General features: G+C 38.6%; 1 long non-coding RNA gene across 1 annotated transcript in view; it reads left to right on the plus strand.

Moving 5' to 3' along the window:
* The first annotated feature begins 3,670 nt into the window (after positions 1 to 3,670).
* LOC125753409 (uncharacterized) overlaps positions 3,671 to 22,765 on the plus strand; it is a 39,599-nt gene continuing 20,504 nt past the window's right edge. Inside the window, exons 1-2 of the long non-coding RNA XR_007405166.1 lie at positions 3,671 to 4,599; positions 4,827 to 4,981. This is a non-coding gene — a long non-coding RNA (uncharacterized LOC125753409). The remainder of the gene's footprint in view (positions 4,600 to 4,826; positions 4,982 to 22,765) is intronic.

A 22,765-nucleotide genomic window follows, 5' to 3' on the forward strand; every position in this document is an offset into this window, starting at 1 on the left:
CCACAGTCGAGCAGGTTGAAGGCTGTGTTCAGCACTGAGAAGGGCTATGAATTAGTTTCCCTACCAGGTGCAGTGGAAGAAGCAGCTCTAAAGCCAATAAAACTTTTTGTTGTATTAAGTCATCAATGCCCCAAGTTCCCTGGCAGAAACAGGCTGTGGCTTTCATCTTCAGACTATTACCTCTACCTGCTTGTCTCTCGGCTCAAGTATTGCTGACATACAAAGCTTCCAGGTGTTCTTACCAGCCTTTTTGGTTGGAAGAGACGAGGAGACACTCTCCACAGGGGGTTGGACTATGTCTGTTTCCTTGCCTGGGTGGGATGTGAAGGGGCCCCACTTCAAGTGTCTCTCAATTTTTCTCAAAAAAGTTTTTCAGTTGTGAGGGACACAAAGCTAACCTCAGCCTCAGCTATGAATTAATACCCCTGCCTATGGATAGCAGGGGAATCCTGAATACCCAATAGTGGCTTTGGTATAGGAGCAGTCAGCTCCACCTGCCCTCTGCTCAAACATTGCTACAAATATGGCCAGTAGACACTCTCTTGAGTTGATGTGGCTATGACTCAGCTCCTTACCTGAGTGTAGGCAAACCAGGCTGTAGGGCCAGAAAAATTTATCATTTAAGGATCTGAATCAGGTAGATCTGCACTGCAATGAATTCCCTGGCCAAAGTTACTGCTGACTTTGTTCTGCAGATGAGCAAAGCTGCTGGTTGGGATTATTATTTGGGCACTGCAGGTATGAACTTGTCTGCAAGATCCATATGTTGGTTGTTGCCAACTTCTCTCCTTCCCCATTGTGGTCAGATTCCCAGTGGTTGAGTCCTGCAGATTCTCCTACAACACCTGTAGGTTAAAGCCAGAGATATCCTCATGAAAAAAAACATAATGATGCAGTTGTTGGTTGTTCCCCCTGGGCTCTCTTTTCCCAGTGGAGGAACCAGAGACTCAGGGGAGATCTCTTCACCTGGTGTTGTGCTGGCCTGGGAGAGGAGCAATGAAGTCAATGTGTAGGCATTTTTCTTGGTCCTTGTGGTGCACGGGATGCTTCAGCCTCTTCCTGTGTTCTAAAACTCTCTCTAGACTCTCGTGTTTATAAATAATTGCTAGTTGTTCTTGTGAGGGGACAAAATCAGGAACAACCTATGTCATCATTATGGTGATGTCACTGTCTTTTCAGAGATTCCTGTCTCTCATGGCTGCTTGCAGAGAATTTGTATGGATTTGTAATAGTAGGGTGGCAGAGGTAGAGGCAGTTGTACTATTCTAGCCTGTTTCAGCAATCCAGACAAAAAAGATCTTGGTGCCTTGGCCTCGGACAGGGGTCATTGAAATATCAACCATAGAAAACTAGGATTTGACAACTTGCTCTGGATGGTCTGTTTGTTTTTCATGTGTCATAATGTATCCCAACTTTCCCAATAAAACTTGCATGAACCCATTTATTCATTCAGCTGAAGTGGAATATGTGCTTGGCACTTTACTATTAGGGTGGCAAAGAAACCAAAAAGTCTTTGTCTTTGCACTCCTAAAACTCACATTAAGTGGGGAAAGATATCGGCCTGCAAGTTATGTTGCAGTAACAATTGCAGCGATGGAGCTCATGCAAAATTAAGCAGGTGCATTAATAAGGGTGTGGTTTGCCACCAAGAAATTACACTCTACACAGTGTGTATCATCTCAGTGTTTTCTGTGTACCTAGTACAAGGCTATGTGTACTGGAAGCTATTTACTAATGGAAACCCAAGTATCACTTAAGGTAGGCTTTTTCATTGATGACAGCATCTCAGAAATCCCAAAATGTTTATACTCTAATAACATTGGGAGCTGTTGGTATATGAATGGTCTCAATTATCATCTTTTTTATTCTGTATGCCTAGAATACAAGTTGGCAAGAAGTGCTAAGTAGGAGATTATAGGATTGTGCCTTATTATAGTTATAGGAAATAAGCAATACATAAAATATTTCATGGTGGAGGCTCAATGAGAATGTTCAGAATTTAAGAGATTCTTGGCTGAATTATCTCACTAAAAGTTTACCTCATGAACAAATGAAAGACAAAAAATTCAGTAACATATCTCAAGAAATTTCTAGCTTGTTAGAGAAAGAGAAAAATATCTCAAGAGCTAGCTATGAGTAAAATGGAACTTGTAGCTGGCATAGAGGCAATGACCTAACTCATTCCTAGGGTGATGAGAGAAAGCTGATTTTGACAATCCATTTAGGCCTACAAGATACCATAGACAGTCTCAATCCATTCAGTACCCTTGTGCTTGATAAAGGATACTAGAGCTGCAGTATGATTTGGGAACCTATAACTTTCCCCATATAATCCTGAGGACTAGAATCTAAAAGATTTGCTAAAGTCCCAGTAGCCAGAGTGAATTCTCTCCCCAACTCCCCACCTCTCTCTCATTATTTTTCCCTCATTTAAAAAAAAAAAAAGGATTTATTTATTTATTTATTTATTTATTTAGAATTAAGACCTCTTCTCTTTCACTATCAAATCTAATGGGGAAGAATTACTATTGATGCTAAAATAACAAGAGGCGACTAGATTTGGGGTTGCATTCTAGCTCTGCTGCTTCATAGCTATGTAAGCTCGACCAAATGATTCAAATGTGACCAACTGATATTAGGATAATGATTCTAGTTTCAGGGGCATCGTGAAGAATGCATTAAATTATGTATATACAGTGCCGAGTTTGGTTCTTGGCACATGGTAACACCCAAAAGTATTCAATCTAATAATGCAATTGGACTTGGCTTCTTTGTGGGCACGAGTTATGGCATATAGTACTCCCTGCATTTCATCTCTTTAGATTTTTGGTCTTTTTTGAATGAAATGGAGTTAAGGACTTTTTCTTTCTTAAAGCTTAGTTCTTCTCAAATTCATTCATATTCTTCCACAACCCAAACTTCTACATTGAATATTTTCAAACATGGAGAAAAGTTGCAAAATAAAATAATAACTATCTATATACCATCTAGATCCAACAATTAACTAATGTTTTGCCATATTTGCTTAACTTCTCTATATTTACCCTTTTTTTCCTAAACATTTTAAAGTTGGAGACACTATGAGACCTCTCCCTAAGTATTTCATTTAGCATGCATTTTTCTAATACAGAAGTTTTCCTGCATCAACCTAATGATATTATCACTTCTGAGAATATTAATTTTAATGCCATGCATCACTTAATATCCAATTCATGATAAACATTTCTCAATTGCTCTAAAATATCTTTTATAGTTGCATTTCTTTAATCTTTGAAGCAGCATCTGATCAAGGTATAAATATTACATTCAGTTATATCTCTTTGGTTCTTTTATCTGAAACAGTTGTCCCAATTTTCCCATGACATTGATTCTTTTTTTAAAGAGTCCAGGCCAGTTTTCTTCTGGAATGTTCCAACTTCTGGATTTGGCTGATTAAAACCCATTCCTATGACTCAGTTGCATATCTTTTATTCACTGACCCAAGGGTCTTTGAAGGTTGGCCACCTTCAACCTACTTGCTGGTAGATTACATGCCAAGATCCTGAATCCTTCTTCTAGACTGAAGCATAATTATAAATGTGTCTTTAAATATTGTCATTTTGATGTTAATTTGCTTGGGGAAGAATGTCCAGAGAAGGGAAGTCAGAGTTTGAACTGACACTGTGGAGAGCTTTGCATTCTTTCCACCAAGAGGACTGAAACCTAGGAAAGAGTCCCCCTGTCAAGCAAAATGTAAATGTATCCAGGAAAATGGCAAATCATCAGTGACCTCTGGAGAGCCCTTGTAGGTTAAAGAATCCACTGAAAGATACTGCCTTAGCAAATGACACTTGAATCCTTTATCTGAGAGTCCACAGTCCTTCTTTGTGGTGTCTTTACTAAGGAATGAGGATTTTTGTCACAAGGCAGAAGCTAGTTGGTCAAAAGTTCTAATTGAATTCCCCTGTGGGTTTCTTATAGTTTCCAGACCACATGCGAATCAAGATCCTTGCAGAAGAAGCCAAGAAAATCTGTGTGGCTAGATGTTTTCAATCGATTTTCTTTTGTCTTTCCCCTACAGATCAATGTCCAATAAAACTTTCGGCAGTGATGGAAATGTTCATTTTCTTTTGCTGTCCTGTCAAAGTAGCCACAAGCTGCATGTGGCTATTAAACATTTTAAATGGGCTACTATGATTGAGGAACTGATTTTTAAGTTCAGTTTAGCAATAATTAATTTCAATTTAAATATCAATAGTCATGTGTGTCTAATGACTACTGTATTGACCAACATGACGGTAAACAGTGTTGTCACTTGAATCAAATTTCCAGATCTCAAGACCAGGGAATACTTTCACTAAAGTCATTCTCTTTCTCTACCTTTTCTCTTTGGTACTTGGAGGCATATACAATATTTTCAACTGTCTAGGTCCTAATTTTCCCTTTCCTTGAACAGCTCCAGATGTCTGGTGGCCAGCAGAGGGTTCAGCCACATTGCAGCTCATGCTGAGAAAGGAAGCCTGCTGCCATAAGTCATGCCAGACTCTGCTCTTGCCCTTCCATCTGAGCCTTTCCTTTTTTTATCTGACCACTTGCTCTGAATCTTCACTCCTTTGGAAGGTGAGCTGAGTCCTGGGGAATGCAGACTATAGAAACTCTGCTTCAAAGCTGATGGAGATTTGATTTTTGGGATGGATCAAATTTCATTGAGAGGAGTTTACCAGCATTCCAGTCTTTCTTAACAAGCTGTGTTTTGTGATGTAGTGGCTAGCTAGGACAAGAAGAGAATGACGTTAAGAATTACAGTAGTTTTCCCTTATCTGGAGTTTTGCTTCCTTTGGTTTCAGTTACCTGTGATCAACTGTGGTGTGGAAGAAGATGATCCACCTTCTGATGTATTATCATAAGGTCATTTGTAGCCTAACACTACATCACAATGCCCATTCTCACTTCATCTCATCACGTGGGCATTTTATCATCTTACATCATCACAAGGAGAAAGGTGAGTGAGTACAGGAGAGGTTTTTTTGAGAGACCACATTCATATGACTTTCATTACAGTATATTGTTATTATTGTTCTATTTATAAATTATTTATTGTTGTCAATATCTTATCTTAATTTTAAATTAAACTTTATCATAGGTATGTGTGGGGGGAAAATACTACACATGGGGTTTAGTACTATCCATGGTTTTAGACGTCCACTGGGGCTCTTGGCATATATCCTATGTGGATAAAGGAGGAGGAGGACCGCTGTACCACAAAATGGCAAGAACAGCAGAGGTTACATTTTATCATGTGTGAAGTGCTTAGCACTTGTGTTGAATATTTACATGTATTGAATCTTTATAATAACCCATATGTTTTACGAGATTTTACTTTAAAGATAAGAAAACATACTGTTAAGAAAGGCATATGGCTTACCTAAGAGCATATGATAAGGCAGGGAGGGGAAAAGGAATAAAAATACAATCACTTAATTCCATTGTTCTTTCTAGGACTCCTGATTATGACAATAGTTTTCTGCCTTGGATCTACGTTATTTGTTTCTACCTCTCTCTCTCTCTCTCTCCCTGGCTCTGTACACACACACGCATACACACACACACCCAACTGTGAATTTTCCAGCCATATGTAATATGCATCTTCAATTTCCAATAGAAATTGGAAAAAGTCTTAAATAGAAAATAATTTAATTTGACAAAATAGTTGAATACATATATTGTACTTGTCCTGCTCCACTAAACAATTAAACCCTCTTTAAATTATAGAACTGCAATGTGGTGTATGCAATCTTTAGTGAGGCTTGTAGAACATTTTGCATCACCATAAACCAGTTCCAAGTCACCAAGCTTTGCTGTTGTTGTGATAAATTATACATAACATAAAACTTCCCATTTCAACCATTTTTTTATGTTTAGTGGCTTTAAGTACATTCACATTGTTGTGTGTGTGTTTACTTAGGATGAGTATGGGTTTTTTTTAGCTTTATTTATTTATTGTTTTAATAATAAATTTATTTTTTATTGGTGTTCAATTTACCAACATACAGAATAACACCCAGTGCTCATCCCATCAAATGCCCCCCTCAGTGCCCATCACCCATTCACACCCACCCCCCGCCCTCCTCCCCTTCCACCACCCCTAGTTCGTTTCCCAGAGATAGGAGTCTTCATGTTCTGTCTCCCTTCCTGATATTTCCTACCCCCTTCTCCTCCCTTCCCTTCTATTCCCTTTCACTATTATTTATATTCTCCAAATGAATGAGAACATATAATGTTTGTCCTTCTCCGACTGACTTATTTCGCTCAGCATAATACCCTCCAGTTCCATCCACGTTGAAGCAAATGGTGGGTATTTGTCATTTCTAATGCTGAGTAATATTCCATTGCATACATAGACCACATCTTCTTGATCCATTCATCTCTAGATGGACACCGAGGCTCCTTCCACAGTTTGGCTATTGTGGTCATTGCTGCTAGAAACATCGGGGTGCAGGTGTCCCGGCGTTTCATTGCATCTGCATCTTTGGGGTAAATCCCCAGCAGTGCAATTGCTGGGTCGTAGGGCAGGTCTATTTTTAACTCTTTGAGGAACCTCCACACCGTTTTCCAGAGTGGCTGCACCAGTTCACATTCCCACCAACAGTGTAAGAGGGTTCCCTTTTCTCCGCATCCTCTCCAACATTTGTGGTTTCCTGCCTTGTTAATTTTCCCCATTCTCACTGGTGTGAGGTGGGATCTCATTGTGGTTTGGATTTGTATTTCCCTGATGGCAAGTGATGCAGAGCATTTTCTCATGTGCTTGTTGGCCATGTCTATGTCTTCCTCTGTGAGATTTCTGTTCATGTCTTTTGCCCATTTCATGATTGGATTGTTTGTTTCTTTGCTGTTGAGTTTAATAAGTTCTTTATAGATCTTGGAAACTAGCCCTTTATCTGATATGTCATTTGCAAATATCTTCTCCCATTCTGTAGGTTGTCTTTTAGTTTTGTTGACTGTATCCTTTGCTGTGCAAAAGCTTCTTATCTTGATAAAGTCCCAGTAGTTCATTTTTGCTTTTGTTTCTTTTGCCTTCATGGATGTATCTTGCAAGAAGTTACTGTGGCCGAGTTCAAAAAGGGTGTTGCCTGTGCTCTCCTCTAGGATTTTGATGGAATCTTGTCTCACATTTAGATCTTTCATCCGTTTTGAGTTTATCTTTGTGTATGGTGAAAGAGAGTGGTCGAGTTTCATTCTTCTGCATGTGGATGTCCAATTTTCCCAGCACCATTTATTGAAGAGACTGTCTTTCTTCCAGTGGATAGTCTTTCCTCCTATATCGAATATTAGTTGACCATAAAGTTGAGGGTCGACTTCTGGATTCTCTATTCTGTTCCATTGATCTATGTGTCTGTTTTTGTGCCAGTACCACACTGTCTTGATGACCACAGGCTTGTAGTACAACCTGAAATCTGGCATTGTGATGCCCCCAGATATGGTTTTCTTTTTTAAAATTCCCCTGGCTATTTGGGGTCTTTTCTGACCCCACACAAATCTTAAAATAATTTGCTCTAACTCTCTGAAGAAAGTCCATGGTATTTTGATAGGGATTGCATTAAATGTGTAAATTGCCCTGGGTAACATTGACATTTTCACAATATTAATTCTTCCAATCCATGAGCATGGAGTATTTTTCCATCTCTCTGTGTCTTCCTCAATTTCTTTCAGAAGTGTTCTATAGTTTTTAGGGTATAGGTCCTTTACCTCTTTGGTGAGGTTTATTCCTAGGTATCTTATGCTTTTGGGTGCAATTGTAAATGGGATTGACTCCTTAATTTCTTTCTTCAGTCTCATTGTTTGTGTATAGAAATGCCACTGATTTCTGGGCATTGATTTTGTATCCTGCCACGCTGCCAAATTGCTGTATGAGTTCTAGCAATCTTGGGGTGGAGGCTTTTGGGTTTTCTATGTAGAGTATCATGTCATCAGCGAAGAGGGAGAGTTTGACTTCTTCTTTGCCAATTCGAATGCCTTTAATGTCTTTTTGTTGTCTGATTGCTGAGGCTAGGACTTCCAGTACTATGTTGAACAGCAGTGGTGAGAGTGGACATCCCTGTCTTGTTCCTGATCTTAGGGGAAAGGCTCCCAGTGCTTCAACACTGAGAATGATATTTGCTGTGGGCTTTTCATAGATGGCTTTTAAGATGTCGAGGAATGTTCCCTCTATCCCTACACTCTGAAGAGTTTTGATCAGGAATGGATGCTGTATTTTGTCAAACGCTTTCTCTGCATCTAATGAGAGGATCATATGGTTCTTGGTTTTTCTCTTGCTCATATGATGAATCACATTGATTGTTTTATGGGTGTTGAACCAGCCTTGCATCCCGGGGATAAATCCTACTTGGTCATGGTGAATAATTTTCTTAATGTATTGTTGGATCCTATTGGCTAGTATCTTGTTGAGAATTTTCGCATCCACGTTCATCAGGGATATTGGTCTATAATTCTCCTTTTTGGTGGGGTCTTTGGTTTTGGAATTAAGGTGATGCTGGTCTCATAGAACGAATTTGGAAGTACACCATGTCTTTCTGTCTTTCCAAACAGATTTAGTAGAATAGTTATAGTTTCTTCTTTAAATGTTTGATAGAATTCCCCTGGGAAGCCATCTGGCCCTGGACTTTTGTGTCTTGGGAGGTTTTTGATGACTGCTTCGATTTCCTCCCTCGTTATTGGCCTGTCCATGAATCTTTTTAATTTTTCCTTAATTTCCCAGTTGACCCTTTCATCTTTTAGCAGGATGGTCCTTAACCTTCACGTGTTTGAAGTCCTTCCAAACATCTTGTTGTGATTTAGTTCTAATTTCAAGGCATTATGGTCTGAGAATATGCAGGGGATGATCCCATATTCTTTCAGTTTCTGCCTGTCTTAGAAGCTCTTTATCTCTCCTTCCATTCTGAATGAGAGCCTTGCTGGATAGAGTATTCTTGGTTGCATGTTCTTCTCATTTAGGACCCTGAATATATCCTGCCAGCCCTTTCTGGCCTGCCAGGTCTCTGTGGAGAGGTCTGCTGTTACCCTAATACTCCTCCTCAAAAAGTCAGGGATTTCTTGTCTCTTGCTGCTTTAAGGATCTTCTCTTTGTCTTTGGAATTTGCGAGCTTAACTATTAAATGTCGAGGTGTTGAATGGTTTTTATTGATTTTAGGGGGGGGAATCTCTCTATTTCCTGGATCTGAATGCCTGTTTCCCTTCCCAGATTAGGAACGTTTTCAGCTATGTTTTGTTCAAATACATATTCTGGCCCTCTGGCCCTTTCGGCGCTCTCGGGAACCCCAATTAAACGTAGGTTTTTCTTCCTCAGGGTGTCATTTATTTCCCTTAATCTATCCTCATGGTCTTTTAATTGTTTGTCTCTTTTTTCCTCAGTTTCCCTCTTTCCCATCAACTTGTCTTCTATGTCAGTCACTCGTTCTTCCTCCTCGTTAACCCTTGTCGTTAGGACCTCTAGTTTGGATTGCATCTCATTTAATTGATTTTTAATTTCTGCCTGATTGGATCTAAATTCTGCAGTCATGAAGTCTCCTGAGTCCTTTATGCTTTTTTCTAGAGCCACCAGTAGCTGTATAATAGTGTTTCTGAAATGGCTTTCTGACTTTAAATTGTAATCCAAATTTTGTAAGTCTGTGGGAGAGAGGACTGTGTCTGATTCTTTCTTTTGAGGTGAGGCTTTCCTTCTAGTCATTTTGCTCGTGCAGTGTGGCCAAAATAAGTTGTATTGGGAAAAGGAGAAAAAGAGAGAAGAGAAGGAAGGAAAGAAAAGAGAAAAAGAAACAAGAAAAAAGCAAGGAAAAAAGAAAAAAAGAAAGAAAGGAAAAAAAGGGGTGGGGTAAGCAAACAAATCAAAAAGCAAAAAAACAAAGAAACAAACAAAAAAAAAACAAAAAAAAGAAAAGAAAAGAAAACACGGGGGAGTATCCTCTGATTCAGTATACTGTAAGTCCCTTGACTTCCCCTGGAACTGGTCCTTCTAGCTGGTCTTCTGGGGGAGGGGCCTGCTGTGCTGATTTTCAGGTGTCAGCTCTTGGGGGAGCTGCTCTGCCCCCTGCCTGGTGCAGGGCTCAGTGAAAGATATTTAAGCTGTTTATCTGGTGAAGCCACTGTGAGGCTCAGTGGGGGTTGTTTACCCCGTGAGGCCCCAGGAGGAACAACCGCAGTGGCGGGGCCAGCTCTGCAGCCCTGGAGTCAGCTCCCACAGTAACTCCGGAGCTCTCCGTCTGCAGGGCCTGGAGGCTCCGGGTGGGGCCGCTGATCTGCTCAGCTGGGGCAGGAGCGTCCTCGCTGTCCTGGGCCCTCCCGGCCTCTGCCTGTCCCGAGGAGGCCGGATCCTGGGCTGTGTCTCGGCGCCCTGTGCTCCGGGGCCTGCGCTGTTGGATTCGCTCCCGCCCCGCAGCCCTCTCCGTGGAGCCTCTTCCTCTGCCCGAGCCCCCCCGAGCTGCTCCCGCCCCGCAGCCCCCTCCGCGGAGCCGCCCCCGAGCCCCCCTGAGCTGCTCCGGGTCCCGCCGTGCGCGCTGCAGCCCTTAGGGAGCTCGGCGCACTCTCCCGGGGCGCAGGTGTCTGTTAGTGTCCCCGGGAGCCCGAGGGCATCCCCGCCCTCCTGGGTCCTGCTCCAACTCCCCGCGAGCCCCTTTCCGCCCGGGAAGGTCGGTGCAGCTCCTGCTCCTCCGGGACGGGGCTCTCCTGTCCTGGGGACACTCGCCCCGGCCTCAGCCCGGCTCCTCGCGGGCCCCTCCCCCTTGGAGGCCTTTTGTTTCTTTATTTCTTTTTCCCCGTCTTCCTACCTTGATAGAAGCGCGAACTCTTCTCACTGTAGCATTCCAGCTGGTCTCTCTTTAAATCTCAGGCCGAATTCGTAGATTTTCAGGATGAGTTGAAGGTTATCTAGGTAATTTGGTGGGGACAGGTGACTTGGGGACCCTACTCTTCTGCCATCCTGCCCCTCCTCCTCTTATTTTAGCTTTATTGACATATAGTTTACAAATGAAAGATTAAGATATTTGAAATACATTAACCTTGTACAACCATCACCACATCTTCAGAACTTTTTCATCTTTCCAAACTGAAATTCTATACCTATTAAAGGTTAATTATGTAATATCTCCCCACTCCCCCCCCCCACCTGCCTACCCTGGTAAACACTATTCTACTTTCTGTCTCTAAGAATGTGAATATTCGGGATGCTTAAGTGGCTCAGCAGTTGAGTGTCTGCCTTTGGCTCAGGGCATGATCCCAGAACTCCTAATTTGGGATCGAGTCCAACATCGAGTTCCCTGCATGGAGCCTGCTTCTCCTTCTGCCTATGTCTCTGCCTCTCTCTCTCTGTGTGTCTCTCATGAATGAATAAATAAAATCTTAATAAAAAAAAGAATGTGAATATTCTAGGTACCAGAGCTTAAGTTTCCTGGTTGCTGTTTTGCCTTCAAGCTTTTTTTTTTTTTTTTTTTTTTAGATTTTGTATTTATTAATGAGACAGAGAGAGAGAGAGTTGCCTTCAAGCTTTTAAGGCCAATGTGCTTCTGTCCACAAAGAGTAGGGGTGGAGATTTGTTTAAGATGTGTGTGTTTGACAGGAAAGAGATAGGCATGGTAAGTATAAGGTTAAAAACAGGGTGAAATTGAAGATCATTCACATATTTAGTTCCCAGTTTTTCAAGAACAAAGTGGAGACTAGCTGCCAGCTACATACTCAACATCACTTTTACTCTTTCTCCCTCCCTCCCCAAATGGTACATACGTATATTCCTAAATTCTGAGTAGAAGCCCAGATAATTCAGAAGTCAAGTGATTTTTATTAATGAAGAAAATTGAGATTTGGTGATCATATTCAACAAACTCCCTTCTATTTTAGAACCAGTGGGGGCTGACCAGATTTTGGAGACATTTGGGCACACCCAAGTACCAACCAGTAGAACCAACTGGATTCTGCTTCAATTCAGAGACTCACCAATTCATTTCAACATTCTCTGAATTCTTGTCCTCTCAGTCCACTGGTGTATAGAAGGTTAAACATGGGGTCTTCTCTCTGAAGAAGCTGAATTCATATTTTAAAATTTGATACATCATTTAATACTTCAGGATTTGATGTGCTTTCAGTGAAAACAAGGCTTTCTTAAAGTAATTTAGAGATATATGAAATTCTCATTATCACAAGAGAAATGTTGATCCCGTTGAGTTATGCAGGCAAGAATAAATATCTAATTATTTCAGCCTAATCACTGTCATTCCTTTTCATCTCCCAATACGCAGTCTTTTCTTATTGTTTTTTCTTCCCAGACCCATCAGCTCTTTTAAAAAGTGATCCTTTTGAGTTCGGAAGAGATAAAAGAGGCTTAAAGATAAGAAATAACAGAAGTCCCTGCACTTCATGGGGATTACAAGTGGAATTAACATGGCTATATAAAATGAAGCCACAGCTTGGGGTTTGGAAATGACAAGGTTATTTATTCTCCAAAATCCTGGGCACTTGGTTAGGTTGTTATTAATCCCAGTGACTACACAGCTGAGGCTGGGAACCTTCATTTGAGGATGGAAAACTATTGAGTTTTGACTCTCTATGATAGTATTCTTTTTAAAAGCAACGTCTGAACATGAAAAAATCTAGTTTTTGAAAACTGTCTAAAATGGAGTATAAAAGTATTGTCTCTCCCCCTTCCTCCCCCACACCCTGTGCTACACTCTAGAGGTAAGTATCTTTTAACCAGTTTCTTTTTTCATTCACTCGACAGTTCCCATTAAATTTTTATATGTTTTTATTTCTGCTTCTATTATTTCAGTTATCAACTTTAGGCAGCACTGATCTACTCTAGGCAATGAAAGATCAAGAATTTAGGAGCATTTTTTACTATCCTGTTCCTTTTCTTCTTGCTTCCGTACTTCAGTTTTGTCAATTACATTATTATTTTAGTTCTTCTAATATTGACCTTTATAACTGTAAAAATCAATGCTGACAATCGCATTGCTTGATTTGTCAACTTTAGAGGATACTTTTGAAGGGAGAATAAATTGGTGCATCTATAATTGTTTTTCCTTCCTCTCTCCCTTACCAACTTAAAAAAAAAAACCTTTTATATTTTCAAGGTTTATAGCACTTATATTGTTCTCTGATGCCTGTAATATTACTTTCTGCATTTGGTATACAGATTGACTTTCAAAATTAAAAATTTCCTAAACAATATTTACAGCGTCGTAATTATATGATTATTACTCATTTTGAAACAAGTTGCATAAAGGAGAATTTTTAGTTCTATATCTTTAAGTCCTACTTCCTCTACCCTCAAGATACGCAAGTGTCAAGACCCAAGCGATTCTGCTTCCCTCTCTCCAGTTTTCTTCATATTTTCTAGGGACTACTCAGTGCTGCTATTTCTTAAATCCACATTATCTGTTTCCTTTTACATTTTTTTCTCCTGGAGTACCTCTGAAAGGTTTCTGTTTTAATTTGTATTATATGACTCTTATGTTTTAGGAGTTTTGGCATATCTAAAAATCATTTTGTCCAATATTTGTTTAATGGCTTGATTGGGTATATATTTCAGGGTTTAAAAATCAGAAATTTGAAAAAAAAGTGTACTCTCTTTCAGTATCCATTGCTGCAGATGAGAGATTTGATGTTACTTTGATTCTTTCTCCAACTATGGAAGCTTTAATAATTTTTTCTTTGTTCTAGGACTTCTGAGATTCCCTAAATTGTCTCAAGGTGCAGATTCACCCCACCTCCCACCACTGATTTTGGTAGCCATTTGAATCAATTTGAAATGATTTTTTTTTTTTTCAGTTCAAGGGTACTTTTTCTTAGCTTGGTCTTGGTAGTTAGCCCTATCTATTCTATTATCCAGTCCAATTACTAATTTTTTTTATAACATGTTTACCTTTCTGAAGTTTTCTTTTTTCTGTTTACTTCCTTTCCCTGGAGGCCTATTTTTGTCTTTGAAAGAAACAGTTTTGTTCTACCTGAAGATACTAGTATCATTTCAAAGTTTTCTTCTTTGATCCATTCTAACTTCTTTGAGGTCAAATATTACTTTTTCCATTTTGGATTTTATTTTTTTGTGTGTGACTAGCTTTCCTTAAATATCCTAGGATATTTAGCTATTGGTTCATTTTTATGAATGAATCTAACATACCTTTTGTGAGACCATACCATTTCCCTTGGTCCCCTTTAAATTTCAGTTGCTGCTCTGGTGGACAGGTCCCTCACATTGCCAATAATCTACCCCAACTTCCTGCCACATCTCTCTACAGTTCTGCCTTAGTGGTTTCAAAAACTGCTGGTGCTCACATAGTCCATGCCAGGACCACATGGAAATATGGATTGGATAATGCTTCTAAGCCACCCCTACCTTCTGTAGTAGAGATTAGTGGATAAATGCATTAGTCATATGTTCTTCAAAGACACAATTCTTTGTCACATGGTTCCTTAGATGTTCCTCACAGTATAGATCCTTACTTACCTCTAACATCAATCCTTAAGTTATACATTCTTTATTGAATTTCTTCATTCCTGATTTATTCTTGCTATCTTCACACCTGTTTCCTGAAATCACCTCCCAAATAAACTAACTGCGCTCATGGTTCTTGTCTTAAGTTAGACTTGGTGGGGACCCAAACAAAGATGAGGTAATTAGTATTCCTAGGATGCTGGGCTTTTCTTTGGAGCTGTGTAAATAACCTCTTCCTTGGATGGGAGGACTGACTGAGTTCTGTGTTTGCTATGAGATGTTTTGACAAGCAGCTTCCCTAAAGGGTGCTAGATAGAAAATGCAATCTGGCTGGTCTACCATAGTAGCTCACATGAAGAGCCCTTTACACTGGAGGTAGGGCACATTGGTGCTTTTGACTGTGGAAGGAGTTATTTTACCTTTTTCCTTCTCCTGATTGTACTGTCTGAAGAGTAAGTCCAGAGTAGTCTTTGTCTTGCCCTGCTCCTCTCACAGGCTCTAGTAGTCATGCCTACTTTCGTTAGAGGAAAGTTTACCCTGGCATTGTAAACTACTGTTTGCTGTGTGGACTCTTTAAACATGGGTTAGGAGATTGTAAGGAAAACTATATATAGCTTTTCCGGCCAAGCAGCTAACGTATTACCATGATGATTAATCCAGAGTGTATGCCCACTTTGGTATAAGTTGATTGTATCTGAAGCTTCTCTGAGGCTCCATTTCGAATGCTATCCCTTACTTGTCATGCTTTAAGTTGTGAATTTTTCTCTTTTACATCTGTCCTGTCAACACCTTTTATTTGTTTTCTGTCCCCTAGAACTTCCTCCATTTTTTCTGGTCCATTATTGGCATCCTTTCCTGTTTTCCAGCATTATATATATATATATATATATATATATATATATATATATATATTCAAATAGACCATGTAATGGGTACACATGCATGTTTTGGGTCTATCATCTTTAAGAATTCATTATATTTTAGATGATGAAATTGCAACTGACCTGTGACTTTCCTGGTCCAACAGACATAAAGCACCAGAGTCTAGACTTAGACTCATTTCTTCTTATTCCTAGTCTTGTGCTCTGTTATGTCATCATTTTACTCAGAGCCACGAGGGCAGTTGAGGAAACCCTCACATGGAAAGGTAGCCATATTTTGAAAGAATCCATATAGAACCAAAGGGCACTCATAGAATAGAAATCACAGGGATAACAAAACAAGATCTTTGATATCAGAGGTCTCAGACTAATATTTAGGTTGCTCCCTATTTATTTACAGAGGATGGGCTGCATGTATCTGGCCTTCTGGGCAGCTGAAATTCAGAAATTTGGGTTGTGTTAGTTGACTAATATAACACTATGGTACTGGTAGAGAATTATGAAATCAGGAATACTTTACTATCTTCTGACTAAAATTGACTATGAACATTTGGGCAAATCCTTCTGTCCCTGGGTCACCTTTAATGTCCTTATCTATAATATGAGGATAGAATCAATGAATTGTAACTTTCTCTAGTTCAAAATCTAAGCAGAGGGAGGCAAATGGTAGCTTACTTAATTGACAGGATTACTGATAAAAAGCTTTAAGGCTATGATCCTTATAAGTTTTGACATTTGGATATGCATCTTGGCCCAATGTACCAGCTGCAGTAATTGTTATGGGTTATGCTGAGACCCAGGCTGGATTCCAATTAAGGTTTGATTTTCATCAGTGATAACAGTAGGATCAGTGGGAAGGGCAGATGCACACACAGACAGTCCTCAGATAGACGGTTTCAATGATTCCTAGACAGATGCTTTAGTTTAAGGGCATTGGCATTTTTACTGAGTAGAGATCTGTCTATTCCATCAGTAGCCTAGTCACTTTTCTTATACCATCTATATTTCTCCATGGTCATGACTTCCAAAGGGAAGATATTACTGTAATATTCCTAACTAGAACAACTTGAGCCCCAAGGGTCTGGCCTTTATTACTTACTGAGGACTCCAATCTAGAGTGTTCTGGGGGAAACTTTGAGTTATTAAATACCACTTGTTGATTGGCTTAGCTCTAGCTTCTGTATCAAATTTCCTGCACAGAACATCTGCTTCCATTAATCTGGTGACTCCTCAGATATCCTGTTCTGAAGGATTTAGTGCTGGCTGTATGTTTAAAAGGGAGAGCTATGGATCTTGTTTTGAACCATATGCATACCTAGTATCCTGTTTCATTTTGTTAAAGCAATTCAACTACTTTGTCTCGCTCTTCTTGGCTTCATTCTCAGGAGGCTGGACATAAACTATTTTGGGTTCTTCTGAGATGGAAGAGTTTTCAGAACCATTATGGAATAGCATCATGTATGCACTTACCTGGGGCCTCACACAACTTTTTGAGACACCTTCAATTCCGTTTGTGCCTGTGTTTGTCTTAGTCACAAGCCACATAGCCAGCATACCTAGCCCTTGTTTCACTCATTTCTGGCTTCTGCCCAGTTCCATTGGTTCTTATGCAGGGCCTCATACCTGCCCATGTTCACCAGAGGAATCCTCACTTTTGCAGACTCTTTTCAATGCACTCAGATAATGGATATCTCCTGTGTGCCAGAAACTGGTAAAACCAAGCAAGACCATGGCTCTCTAAAGCCATACTTAAAAGAGCCTTATCTGCATGTCTCTTCAGTCCCATTTGGTTCTCAAGCAGAGGCTTCTGTAAGAGAAAGAAACTGTCACTGCCTTTCATGAATCATTAAGAAAGTAGAAGAGTTGAAAGGTTGGCAGTAACAATGAGAGTAGGCTATTACAAGCAGGTCAAGAGTCTTCTTTTTTTAAGTTTCATATCCCCAGCTGCTGTTCAAATAATCAAAAAGGGGTCCTCCCTGAAACTGATTTAATTCTTAGGAGGAATGAAAAGACATTTAAAGGGCAAGCCAACTTCATAAAATGACATTAAAAGGTTTTAAAATAGTATTTTGCTTCTAAGGGGTGTTTGTAAATGTCAGAGGTAATGTATTGATTATGGTCCTGGAAGTTCTTGCTTTGAGATGTCTAGCTGCCTTTGGCTTAACTAATGCTATTAAATCGTGCTCATGGTATGAATGATCTCGGCCTCCTTATTTTGTTTGCCTAAACTTTCCCTATCCACTGGGCTTTATCCACAAATGAACAAAAGGTATCATCAGATCTGTGTTTGTAATCCTTGTCATGTTTAACTTCTCATGTAAATTGCATAGAGATAAAATGTTGAGAATGGCTGTAGAAGTTAATTGCTTTACAGGTCTCTGAGATTGTCTTATAGACTCCTGTAAAATGTTGCAAGTTGGTTGCTTCATCCAAGGCTATTACTGTGAATGTCCAAATAAATAAGAAAGCCATCTTGAAAGGGTACATATAATCCCATTTAAATCAAGATGGGGGCATACCTCCCCCATATTTCTTGGGCTCAGGCTTCCCTGGTGAAAATATATCTAACATTTTTATTTGCTGATATTAACCAGTTGTTAGTGGTAGCCAAGAATATTGTGGAGAAAGTTGATATCATCATCACCAACACAATCTGGGCAAGTCCCTTCATTTTTCTGAGCTCATGTCCCCAATTTGAAAACAATAGAGATCATATTAATTGCTCTGACTGCAAGGTCATAACTGAAGTTTCAAGGAAATGAGAATAGTACACATGAGTTCTCTGACTTACAGTTTACCAGGTCCTTACAATACTTGATGAGGCTAAAATTGGTCACTTCCCTTCTGAATTTTAGGACCATTCGGAATCTAGACGTTGGATGTGTTCATGGAATTTAACCCAGGCAGGCAGAAGGGATGGCATCTAATTTATGTGCGTCCACTTAGACCAACACGTGCCAGCTGTCCCTGTAGCTGTGGCCTTCACCCTATACCAAGACTGTCTTTGGCTAAACATCAAAGACTGCCTAATTCATCAACAGAGCAAAACTGTTAGTTAAGTAATAGTTATGGCTTTGGTTTATTATCTTAAGAGTTTTATAGTGTATTAAGATCTTGTTCTTTTTAGCGGGAAGGAGATAGATGCCTGTTTTTTATTAAAGAAGTGATAACATGCTCATAGTAAACAAATTATTGTAGTAATGATGTGAGTAATGTGAAAATTAAAATCCTTTCTGTGAGTCCCATCTCGTTCTCTGTGGGAAACCACTGTAAATGCATTCTTGTATATCCCTCCAGAAACTGTCTATTGTAACAGAAATGAGCAATATTCACACTCTTCTTCACCTTAACTTTCCCCCCTTAAAATATGTACCGATGGTCCCTGACTTACGATGGTTCAATTCAATGATTCCTTGATTTTATGATGGTGTGAAAGCAATTATGTGGTTAGTAGAAACCACATTGTGAATTCTGAATTTTTATCCCTTTCTAGGATAGCAATATGTATGATTGTCTCTGCTGATGCAGGCCAGTGGAAGCCATATGATCATATTATCACGAGGGTAAACAATACGTAGTCTGAAAACCATCATGTACTTAAACAACCATTCTATCACCTTTACACAGTATTCAGTAAGTTACGTGAGATATTCAACATTTTATTATGAAATAGGTTTTATGTTAGATAATTTTGCCCAACTGTAGACAGGATCCCTTTATGTGGAAATTGTATATTCACTGTAGGTGAATGTAAGTGTTCTGGGCACATTTAAGGTAGAATAGGCTAAGCTCTGATGTTTGGGAGGTTAGGTGTAGTAAATGCATTTTTTACCTAACAATATTTTTAAGTTATAATGGGTTTATCAGGAAGTAACCTCACTGTAAGTCAAGGAAGATCTGTATATCATGTTTGTATGTGCATGTGTGTGTATATATACATATATACCATTGTATGTATATATATATATATACACATATATATATATAGATCTGCTTCATATTTTGATGTCTATATATCACATGGATAAGGCATAATTTGTTTAATGACTTTTCTATTAATGTACATGAAGTTTTTAAAGGCTTTGTTTTTGTTTGTTATTAAAATATCCTTAAACATACAATTTAAATAATTTTGTAAGTTAGGTAAAAAACATACTTCCTTTTGATGCTAATTTTTTATTTAGAAATGTTCAAAGGTACAACAAAGTTCAATGAAAAGCATCATGAATCCCCAGATTTTCTTTATCTAGAGTTACTAATGGTAAATACTTCACCACTTTTGCTTTCTCTTTCTCAAATGAAGAACATTTGAGTGTAAGTTGAATACATCATGATGTGTCACCCTCAAATATTTCACCATGTATCTCTAAAGGACTAAGCTACTCCTCTATGTAACCATACCATTGACATGCCCAAGAGATTTAAAACAAACTTATCAATATTATATTACCTGGTATAGAGCTCATATTCAAATTTCATCAATTTTTTCAAAAATGATTTTATAGATATTATTATGACTGATCCAGGCAAATGTCACCCACTGCATTTGATTGGCATGTTTCTTCATCTAGTCTTTTTTGAGATTTCATGTTGCTGCTGTTGTGATATTAACTTGTTTGAAATGTTTTGGTCAGTTATTTCATAGAATCTTCCAGTCTGAATTTGTCTCCTCCATGATTAGATTCAGGTTAAACTTCTGTTTTTGTGTAGCTGATATTGTGTACTTCTCATTGCATCCCATTGGGAGGCATTGGGATTTCAGTTTGTTGGACTACTGGTGATGCTCAGAGGATCACTTGGTTAAGAATGTTTCCCCCAGATCCACAGTACTTGATGCTTGAACAACACAAGTTTGTACTGCACGGGTCTACTTATATGTGAATATATTTTATAGTGCAGTCCTGTAAATGTATTTTCTGGAGGAGCAGGCTCCATGTAAGGAGCCTGACATGGGACTCGATCCAGGGTCTCCAGGATCAGGTCCTGGGCTGAAGGCAGCACTAAACCACTGAGCCACCCGGGCTGCCCATCTTATGATTTTCTTAATAGTATTTTCTTTTGTCTAGTTAATTTTATTATAAGAATACAAAAAATATGCTAATTTTATTGATAAGGCTTCTGGTCCACAGTAGGCTACTAGTAGTTAAGTTACCTGTAAGTTTTCGCCTCTGTGGGGGTCAGCACCCTTTACTTCTGTGATGTTCAGGAGTCACTATAGTTTTTATCCTTTGTAATGGGTAAGTAATTTGTGATTCTTTGAAGCTGTATGCCTATCTTATTCTTCAAAAACTTTTACCCACTTGTTTTGTTTTCTGTCGATGATCACTGCCTGAATTAATAATCACATTCTGGCATCAAAATGGTGACTTTATAATTCTGTTCTTCTTTGGCACCACTCAAGGATCCTTTTAATTTTGTCTCCCCGATGTGTTATAATGCATCGCTATGTTCAAATTATACTGAAGTTGCCCATGGAAGCATTACTGTTGCCTCCTTTTTTTCCCAGTACTTTCTAGTATGAGATGTTTTAGGATTATCGCGCACTTTCCTTGTCCTGTACCTGAAGTCATTTGCTTCCCCAAGGAAGCCTGGATCCCTTTACATGTGAATTGTTTTTAGGAGCCAGGATTGGGGTCTTAGGTATAGTATCTTTGTTTCTAAGCCCAGGAGTCAGTAAACTATGGCCAATGGGCCATGTCCCACTTGTGGCCTATTTTTGTATAGCTTCTGAGCAGAGAATGATTTTAAAGTTTTTAAAGAGTTGCAAAACCAAACCAAACCAAACTAAAAACAAAACAAAAACAAACACACAAAGAAATACTTTTTAAGAAAGATTATATGAAAGAGATCCCATACTGTTTTTAAACCCTAAAGTATTTACTATATGCCTCTTTATAGAAAAAAAAAAAGAAAAAGTTTTTCAATTCTTGTTCTAGGCTTTATCAGTATATACAGCTAGGAAAAATAATTTGTGGATAATATCAAACTTATATTAATATCTCAAATTCAATTCCAGTATCACAAATCTTTCCTCACTTTCCCCTATTACACATTGGTAACTCCTTTCTCCAATGAGAAACAGGTTTCCAATAAAAATAATATATTACTTATTTGCTCATTCTTATGCATACCAAGTAGCTTCAGAAATACTCTATCAATACCACTATTAAACAAATCTACTAATTCAAGTTCAAGATTTCTTTGTGTGGTGTTTTTGTTGTTTTTAGAATATATACAACTAGGACTGTATAGGCAAGGTACTATGTTCGAAAGTTATTCAATTAATTCTTTGTCTCCTATGTGCTTATTTGTGCTTATTTGATCAATGTGATGTGTACTAAGTTCATTGGTTTCTGTTTGTATTTGATTTTAGGGTGTTTCTTTTTCATTTTTTTTTAAGATTTTATTTATTTATTCGTGAGAGAGAGAGAGAGAGAGAGAGAGAGGCAGAGACACAGGCAGAGGGAGAAGAAGGCTCCACATAGGGAGCCTGATATGGGACTCGATCCCGGGTCTCCAGGATCATGCCCTGGACCAAAGGTGGTGCTAAACTGCTGAGCCACCTGGGCTGCCCCCTTTTCATCTTTTATAAATTTTATTTATAAAAATTAAAGTATACAGCACACAAAATTTAGAGTAGTCACATAGCTAGACCCATTTTTCCAACCCTATTCCCATACACCCCATAGGTACCCGTGTTTCATCATCAAATTTCTGTTTATCCTTCTTGTATTTACTTTTGTAAAAATGAGAATACATACACATACATGCATATATACAAATACACAAAAATATCATATATATTGCTTTTTTATGAAAATAATTCATATAAATATAAAATCACCTATATACTTTAGAATATACATATTTCTGAGGTCATTTTTCTTACACAAAATGTAGCAAAGTACATATACTCTGTTATACCTCAATTTTTTTACTTAAAAATAGACTGTCAGTACAAGTCCATATCACTGTATAAAGATCTTTTTTATTCATATGGATAGCAAAGTTCTCTACGGTGTGGGTACACCATTGTTTATTTGAAATTCAATCATTCTGGTTTTTTGGTAGGGTTTTTGTTTTGTTTTTAGTTTTGCATTTCCAATATTTCACTATTGCCATAAATAATATTGCATATATTATTTCTTATTTTAGAGATGAAACTTCAAGGTTAAATTTCCAAAAGTAGGATAAAGGTAAAAGAGTAGATAATAAATATGTAGTTTCGGCAAAGATTTCCAATTTCTCTTCTGTGAATTTTCATTTCATTTTGTTTTGTTTTAACTGTGTGAAGATGTCTGTGATGGATTGGAAGACTTTTCCTTTTCCCTTCAAGGTCTTTCCTTTTTCCTTCAAGGTATTTCTAACTGGACTAAGAATCAAATTGACATGAGATGGATTAACAAGAGAAAATTAAATTTAATTTCAT

This window comes from Canis lupus, chromosome 23 (genome assembly GCF_003254725.2).
Source record: "Canis lupus dingo isolate Sandy chromosome 23, ASM325472v2, whole genome shotgun sequence".
Classification (NCBI taxonomy): domain Eukaryota; kingdom Metazoa; phylum Chordata; class Mammalia; order Carnivora; family Canidae; genus Canis; species Canis lupus.